Below are 9,040 nucleotides of genomic sequence, written 5' to 3'. Positions count from 1 at the left end.
CACGCTGGTCCAGCTAATGAGATTTCGATTATCAGCAACTGTGCTCGCCGCTATCGCTGCCTTTTGAGGGTGCCTGCTATTGTGGGTAAGGTTCGCCGAATAAAGAGTTAGTTTTGCGATTCGCAGCTTTTCCTACTGTGTTCTCTCCGTCACTACAACATGACAATATCACTGTGATAATACAGATAGTGTGTAATATTCTAGCTTGTTTTTCCTTGCGATGTAAGCAACTTCTTTCCTGTACGAAATAGTAATGCATATTAGGTTGGAGGCTTTGGCGAGTTGGTCTCTGCCCTTCAATTCCTACCTTCGTGCGCTACGGAAACTCCGCCGTTACAGTAATGCCTGCTGTGGCATTCGAACTACGTGCGTACATAGATAAATGGTAATACCTTAAGGCTTTCCTTGTCGACTGTTTGATACTCCATTAGCTAAAGTGCATAGTTTCATGGGACCTTTTACTTGCAGCTGTGTGGCCAGACGCTTATGCTACGTTTTTTTTTTATTTCGTGAACATTCATCGTTCTAGTATATAAATACTTTGGAATAAAATTGTCTTGCTGCACTATGCTGTTTTCTGTGCATGCGTAAAGCAGTTGCATTTTTAGCAGGCATTGCCCACTCGGATCATCTAGAAGCGCCTACTTCCCCCACCTGAGTGTAGAGTGTCATTTCAGATTAACTTCAAAATTGAAGTCTCATTACACAATTTCGTAAGTTCTGCTTTTTGTAAATTAATATGCGCGCGTTGTGGACAGTTGCTGTGTTAAAGTCTTCAAGTTTTTTAGGCTATATGATTCGTTTGAAAGGATGCCCACGCCCCATGGCATTATTCGACTGTCAACTGTGAATGTAACCCAAGTCATGAGCCAAATCATGCAGTGGCCACTACGACATTTCCGCGATTTCATTTCCTCTGCGCATTTTCAGTGGTGCTAGGTAGAATACCTGACAACTGGGAATCCTGTGAGCTCTTTTGGAAACTACGTGGCGTTATCGCTGCCACGATTTATTTAGAACTACATTGCCGATTTTCCCTATGTTGTTTGCCATCAACCACCTTTTTGTCAACGGAACTTGTATTGTAAACATGTGCAGTGTTTGAGGCTCATCGTCATCATTCTTATGTTACGCCTCTTGTATAGTGCCGAAGATGTTTTTTACGAGAAAGGCAACAAACAATCACATTGAATTACTACAGCAAGCTGGACGAGATGATGATGATGTGTGGTGTTTTATGGTGCAAGGGCCAGGTTTGACCAAGAGCGCCATGACAGGTGGTAATGTTTACAATGTATTGTGGATGACACGCACAATGAACTCATCATGGTAGATGTGATATGGCTGTAAAAGGGCCTAAAAACTTATGCTGTAAGTGGAGTGGAATATATAGGTGCTAAAATAATGACGGTGACTAGGATGTGATGTGGGCTATGGCAATGGGCTTTCGTTAAAAGATGATGCAATAAAATCATAACACTGACACCAGAGTTTCAAGAGAGCCCTTGAATGCAAGGCTGTTAGTCGTGTGCTTAAAAGTTGCCTAGCCAGATGATTTTCAGGGTGTCCGTTTCGGCTAAAAATTCTAAGACTGTTTGTAGATTAAAAAGCGGTTCATCGCTAAGAAAAAATGCAGGGTGAAGGGCTAAATTCTCGCGATATGCAGCAGGGAAATACTTTTTCCTCTCTGTTTCTATTGCGGGGCACTGAATAAGAGCATGGAGGACAGTGAGATTATTGCCGCACTTAACACAAGTTGGAGGATCGCCCCCAGTCAAGAGATGAGAGTGGGTGCCGTATGTGTGGCCTATCCTTAATCGGCAAAGACGTACTTCCTTGTACCTTGCTATTTTCCCATTTATCCAGTTCCCCAGTTTTGGTTTTATTATGTGAAGCTTATTCATTGCTTGTTTATCCCATTCGCCTTGCCAATGATTCCGCAATTTACTGCGTAGAAAAGGCTTTAGGTCTGTGGCAGGGATGGGGATATTTGAATTTGCATCGCTAAATGTTATTGACCCAGTGCTTTCGTCAGCAGCTTCGTTGCCTTTTATACCTTTGTGACCAGGTACCCAGCATATCACAATCACTTGATTGCACATATATAGGGAGCACAACAGACTGTACAGCTCACTAAAAACTGAGTTTTTATATTTTCTTGGTTTAAGTAGGGCTCTGACTACACTTAATGAATCTGTAACTACAATAGCCCTAGCAAGTTTTGTGAGCCTTATGTTTTGAATAGCCGAGAGTATAACGTAGGTTTCAGCTGTAAATATACTTGTCTGTGGATTTAGTGCTCCTGATACTGAAAATGAAGGTCCCAGAGCTGCGTAGGAAACACCTTTAGAGGACTTGGAAGCGTCTGTATAATATTCTATACAGGAGTGCTTTTCCTGAAGTTCACGAAAATGGAATTGTATATGTGCTTCTGGTGCCCTCTTAGATATTTCTACGAAAGAGACGTCGCATTCAATGGTCTGCCATTCCCATGGTGGGAGCGGGCGAGTGGGTGCCATTAGGACATTCTCTGGGACTAAGACACCTGTTTCTTCTGCCAGTGTTGTCAAACGAAGGCTCAACGGAGGTCTAATAGCTGGGCGGTTATGAAATAATCTGGCTGTAGACACTTCATGAATAGATGAGTGACATGGATGCTGAACGTCTGAGTTAACCTTGAGGGCATAGGAAAAGGTTAAATATATCCTTTGGAGATGTAATGACCATTCATTACACTCCACATACAGGCTTTCTACGGGACTTGTCCTAAAAGCGCCTGTAGCCAGGCGTATACCCATGTGGTGAATGGGATCTAGCATCTTTAAAGCACTAGGCGCAGCAGAGCTATATACTATTGCTCCATAGTCGAGGCGGGACCATGTAAGGCTTTTGTAGAGGTTCAAAAGGCACCTCCTGTCACTTCCCCAAGATGTGCTGGACAAGAGCTTTAGTAAGTTCATTGTCTTCAGACATCTCGCTCTCATATACTTAAGGTGAGGGACAAATGTTAGTTTAGAGTCTAAGATGATTCCTAAAAAATTATGTTCGTGGCTGACAGATAGCGGTTGTCCATTAAGATGGACAACAGGGTCAGGTAATATACCTGTCTTTTTAGAGAATAGAACGCATGTGCTTTTCTGGGGGTTTAACTTGAATCCATTCTCGTCACCCCACTTAGATATTTTGTTTAGGTCAAGCTGTATATGTCGCTCACAGATAGAAATATTGCATGATTTAAATCCTATCTGTACGTCATCCACATACACTGAATAAAACATTGTTCGTGGTATGACGCTATAGAGGGAATTCATTTTTACGATGAAGAGCGTGCAGCTCAGTACACCACTTTGTGGCACACCTGTTTCCTGCGTAAATTGACGAGATAGTACTTTACCAACCCTCACACGGAACGTACGATTAGAGAGGTAGCTTTGGATCAGGTTCAAGAGATTGCCTCTGACGCCCATACAAGCCAGATCACGAAGAATTCCAAAACGCCAGGTTGTGTCGTATGCCTTTTCCATATCTAAAAATACGGCTAATAAAAACTGCTTGTGTACGAAGGCATCACGGATATTGGCCTCCATGCGGACAAGGTGATCTGTCGTACATCTACCCTCCCTAAAACCACAATGCAAGGGGTCTAGTATTTTGTTGCTCTCAAGATAATGAATTAGGCGTCTGTTTACCATTTTCTCAAAGAGTTTTCATAGGCAGCTTGTCAGGGCTGTAGGCCTGTAGCTGCAGACCGAAGTTGGATCCTTGCCCTCTTTGAGAATAGGAATGACGACTGCTTGATTCCAGGCAGAGGGAATGTAACTGCAGAGAATATGGAATTAAAGTGATAGTAGTGTTTTGTGTGTTTCGGTGTGTAGGTGTTCTATCATCTCATGAACTATTCGATCGCCTCCAGGAGCTGATTTATTGCAACAGTTCAATGCAGCCTGAAATTCCACCATGTTAAATGGGCGGTTGTAAGGTTCATTTTTGTTTCCTTTCCGGTTCAGAGGCTGTCGTTCCGCTTGTCGCTGACATCTTAGAAATGTATCTGAGTAATGGTATGAGCTCGAGATGTACTGGAAATGTGCCCCTAGCGAATCAGCTTGGTCCTCAATAGTGTCTCCTTGTGTGTTGACTAAAGGTAGAGGGTGAGTTTCATGGCCTTTTATTTTGTTGACCCTATTCCAGGCTTTCCGTTCGTGTGTATATGAATTAATGCTACTGATGTATTTTTGCCGACTTTCCCGTTTGGCCCGGCGGCGTGTTCTTCTACCTAGTGATTTTATTTTCTTGAAATTGATGAGATTCTCGGCAGTTGGAGATTCGCGAAGGTGACTCCAAGCCTTATTTTGATTTTTACGAGCTTCTTTCCACTCCGCATTCTACCAGAGAACACGTCGCCTATTGGGCGAACCATTTGATTCAGGGATACACAGTGACGCCACATCAACTATAAATGCGGCCAGATATGCCAGGGCGTCATCAATAGAAAGTGCAGAGATGGCTTCTTAGGTCATCCGGGTTTGTTCTTTATGCTGTTTCCAGTCGGCTGACTCGACTATCCAGTGGGGGACGCATGGGAAGCATTGATCATGTTTTGTTGATTTTATGATAATTGGAAAATGGTCGCTCCCATATGGGTTTTTAAGCACGTTCCACTTTAGATACGGAACGAGTGTACCAGATGCAATGCTGAAATCGATCGATGAAAATGTTTTGTTTGCCACGCTATAGAATGTAGGCTCTTTATTATTTAGCAAACATGCACCTGTAGTGAAGAGGAGGCTTTCTATTAGGCGTCCCCTGGCATCACAACGACAACCTGCCCAAAGGGTGTTGTGTGCATTGAAATCTCCGACGACAATATAAGGTTCGACTAGTTCACTAATAAAGCTTTGGAATTCTGTTTTTGAAAGATGGCAGTTCGGAGGGATGTATACTGAGGAAATTGTTGCTAGTTTATTAAACAGTATAGCACGAACTGCAACTGCCTCTAGGGGTGTTTTAAGTTGTAATTACCGGCAAGCAACACCCTTATCTACAATTATTGCCACACCGCCAGACGAGGCAAGAGCGTCGTTGCGGTCTTTTCGGTATATGGCATACCGCCGGAGAAAGTTCGTGTGTGAAGGATTAAGATGTGTTTCTTGGACACACAGCATCTTTGGATTATACTTATTTAAGAGTTCCTTAATGTCGTCTAGGTTGTGGAGTAAACCCCTGACGTTCCATTGTATTATCTGCGTATCCATAATGTATGTGTTTTGCACTGTGTGTCTAAGAAATATAGATTATATAAGCTCACGAGACTTTTCAGGCCCCTTGATACGAGCTCTCTCTTTCTTCCCGGCGCGCTCGAGGGAGCTGCGCCATTCCTTGGGCGTCTGAGACGCCGGATTTGTGCTTGTATCCATCACCTCGTCTGAGGTGGTGGATACTGCCCGCGGAGCAGGCACTTTCGCGAGAGCGGTGGGCCGATCTGTACGAGCAGTGGCCCTGGGTACAACAGGCCCGGAGACCTGCTGGCCCTCGTTTGCGGGTGACGAAACAGCGCTCGTTGTCCCAGTCAGGGGGGCGGATGGCGTGACCGCCGTCACTCTCCGAGTGACTTGGGCGGCCGCCGAACGATGTGGCGCTGCCCCCCGGCGCGCCACATCGGTGTAGGAAGGACTTTTCTGATTGTTGGAAACGAAACGCTTGCGTGCCTCTGGGAAAGTCAGATTTAGTTTCACTTTGAGTTCTATTATTTGTTTTTCCTTTTTCCACGAAGGGCAGGATCTTGAGTAAGCAGGGTGGTCTCCTTCACAGTTGGCACAGTGAGTTGCTGAACTGCAAACGTCCGAAGAGTGTTCGATGGAGCTACACTTGGCACAAGTCGCACGCCCTCTGCAGGTTTGGGACCCGTGCCCAAAACGCTGACACTTAAAACATCGACGCGGGTTTGGAATGTATGGTCTGACACGTAGCTTGCAGTAACCGGTCTCGATTGAGCGAGGAAGAATGCTGGTTCCAAAAGTTATGATAATGTGCCTAGTTGGTATTTCGTTGTCATCTCGTCTTATTTTGTTCTTTTGCACCTTGACAACGTTCTGTTCCTGCCATCCTACTAGTAATTCACTTTCACTAAGTTCGAGGAGGTCATCTTCTGAGATGACCCCGCGCACTGTATTCATCGTCCTGTGTGGGCCTACTGAGACGGGGATGTCCCCGAACGCTACAAGTTTCGAAATTCTGTCGTACTGTGGCTTGTCGCGAACTTCGAGAAGAAGATCACCGCTTCTCATCTTTGTTACCTTATAACCTGGACCTATTGCTTCTGTGAGGGATTTGGCTACAAGAAAAGGTGGTATCATTCGGACCGTCTTAGTTTCCTTTTGACTGTGAACAACGTGGTATTTCGGAAATGACTGTTTTGGTTGCAATATGAAGCTGAAAGGTTCATCGGTGCGCCGCCTCTTCAGGGAGCGATCAGGTAGGGGGAGGGAAAGCGTTTGCCATACAAAGTTTGGAAATTCGGCGGCGATGGTGGCCACCCACCACCGAGCCCAACAAGGGGACGCTACAAGGTCGGGAAAGTACCTGCAGACGCCAGCCACGCACCGCCGCTATAACCTAATATAAAATACCCAAGTTTGGATAATTACACCAGGTTAACCCTTGCCGCCCAGAATACGGAAGTGAGAAAAGTGATAAGGAGACAGGAAAGAAGAAACAGCGAGAGAGAAAGCAAAAGATTGAAGAGGAGGACAGGAAAAGGCGACTGCCGATTTCCTCCAGGTGGGTCAGTCTGGAGGTGCCGTCTATGTGAAGCCGAGGCCGAAGAGGTGTGTTGCCTCCGCCGGGGGGCCTTAAAGGTCCAAACACCCAGCATCGGCTCAACCCCCAGGATCCCCCTTTCCCCAGACACGGCTAAGCCGCGCACGGCTACACGCGGGAGGGTCCAACACTCAAGTGCTCGGGTACGTGGTGTCGCAACGCACCAAACGCCTGCTGACGCAGACGCCACTGCGGGGAGCTGCACGAGAACAATTAGATGCAAACGCGCCAGAATAAGGTCATCATGTCTAGATCAACTCTTATGCGATGCACGTCACGCAGTTCTTCACTACAGTATTAAGGGCTGTGGCTTCTAGAATACATTCGCTGACGCCACTGCTCCCCACGTGTGCACAGTGCAAAGCATTGCACAAATTACCGAGCTCTGTCGTACAAAAAATACATATTAAAGCAAACAAAAAAAGTTTCACGAAAGCTGAATAGTTAACACGCCTAACACCCAACTACACATTGCTTCAATGACGTATGTTCAAATGCCACTGGAGGCTCTAGTAGAGGAGTTTTCTTTACGCCCTTTTGATGGCGAAGCTTGGGATGACAAGTGGTGCCCAGAGTACGAAGAAATTATTGTGTGTGCAAGCGACGCGAACGGTTATTATCATCGCAACAGACTGGGTGGACGGGAGTGATGGAAACTCACTTTCTAGCAATTGACTGAATAACACATGGAAAGGAAAGGAAGTGTTGTAGGAATGAACAGATTAAGAAAGTAAATTTTCTGTAAGACTGAGTTTTCTTCTGCATTAAAAAGCATAAAGCACTGACAAAATCATTGCCGCCGGTTACTTCCTTTACAGCAGAAGCCTGGATTTTTTTTTCTTCGTATCAAGAAAACGTACAGCATAGCTTCTCAGCCAGCGTCGATACACTTAATTGCACTGCTGAAGCGCGAGAAGACGGAGAGGCACGTTATGATTTCAGGATGACTTTCACTAAACGAACTCGCGAACAAATTTTGGCGTAAGAAAATTTTTACGAAAGAAAGCGAGTTCACCTAGCATGAGTTCAGAAAGCATGCGATGCCCGTCCCAGCAAGCACGAGCACCGCAATCTCAACAAAGCGTGCATCTAATAGTAGCACAGGTGGGAACTTCAGTACTTGCGCCATAAGTAAGGGTAAGTCGATTCACAAAACACGAACAGCCGTCGCAGCTGCCGACGTAAGAAAAAAATTCACGCGGAAATTTCTTTGGGAGTTGTGCAAGTATAGGCAAGGATTATGCCACTTGCTCATCTCCGTGCCGCCCAGTGTAATTCTCAATGTTATGAAACTTTATCCGAGCAATATAAGCCCTTATCAAGTATTATCGATTGTTATTAACCGTATCAGACTCAATCAGAGCGTTTTCAACCCTTTACAATATGCATCAAGCTTATCACAATGAATCCTATCCTTATCTACACTTATTTGTCCTTATCAATCTCTTCGAGCATGATACAACCCTTATCAACTCTTATCGGTTGTTATCAACCCTACTGCACTTGATCCGACCCTTATCGGCACTTATTAACGTTATCATATTTCATCCGGCCATTGTAAGCCCTTACCGCTCTTTAGCACCTTATCCACCTGCGTCGAACCATTATCACCAATGATGAGACCCACATAACCACACGTTGGTCCCATACGTATCAACTCACTGACTGCTTATATGTCTGTACTTTGCGCCGTGAAGCGAATGATGCCTCGATGGGGGCAAAATGCGAAAACACCCGTGTACTTAGATTTAGGTGCACGTTAAAGAACCCCAGGTGGTCGAAATTTCCGGAGTCCCCCACTACGGCGTGCCTCATAATCAGAAAGTGGTTTTGGCACGTAAGACCCCATAATTTTAAGCGAATGATGCCTCATATATCGGTGGAATTTTGGTCGGTGGAGAAACGCCCCAACTGAACGCGCCTCCGGAGGCCATCGCATCGAGCACCGGGGCTGTGGCGTGTTTGACAAGAAATTTTCCCAAAGTCGGAATTTTTCTGATGTCTACAATGCTTCTAGTCGGCTTTAGATGTGGTCCTAGAGATGGATTTCAACAAAGCGTTCACAAACATTCAACGAAGCAATCACATAAACTGTTCTCTTTTGATATTTGTTCTGCACCGTCAGTGTAACACATTCATATAGTTCATTAATATCCCCTTTCTGCAATAGTGGTTGTTTAGCTCCCTTGGTGTGACACTCGGCTTCTGATCGTGCGGTCGTAGG

At 45.2% G+C, this 9,040-nt stretch overlaps 1 long non-coding RNA gene across 2 annotated transcripts in view; it reads left to right on the top strand.

The window, feature by feature from the left end:
• The first annotated feature begins 575 nt into the window (after window positions 1–575).
• LOC142591232 (uncharacterized) overlaps window positions 576–9,040 on the top strand; it is a 49,057-nt gene continuing 40,592 nt past the window's right edge. For both annotated transcript variants that reach the window (XR_012830403.1, XR_012830404.1), the window contains exon 1: window positions 576–713. This is a non-coding gene — a long non-coding RNA (uncharacterized LOC142591232). The remainder of the gene's footprint in view (window positions 714–9,040) is intronic.

Source organism: Dermacentor variabilis, chromosome 8, assembly GCF_050947875.1.
Source record: "Dermacentor variabilis isolate Ectoservices chromosome 8, ASM5094787v1, whole genome shotgun sequence".
Lineage (NCBI taxonomy): Eukaryota > Metazoa > Arthropoda > Arachnida > Ixodida > Ixodidae > Dermacentor > Dermacentor variabilis.
The sequence above is the reverse complement of the archived record's forward strand: the minus strand, read 5'-3'. Positions and strand labels throughout refer to the sequence as shown.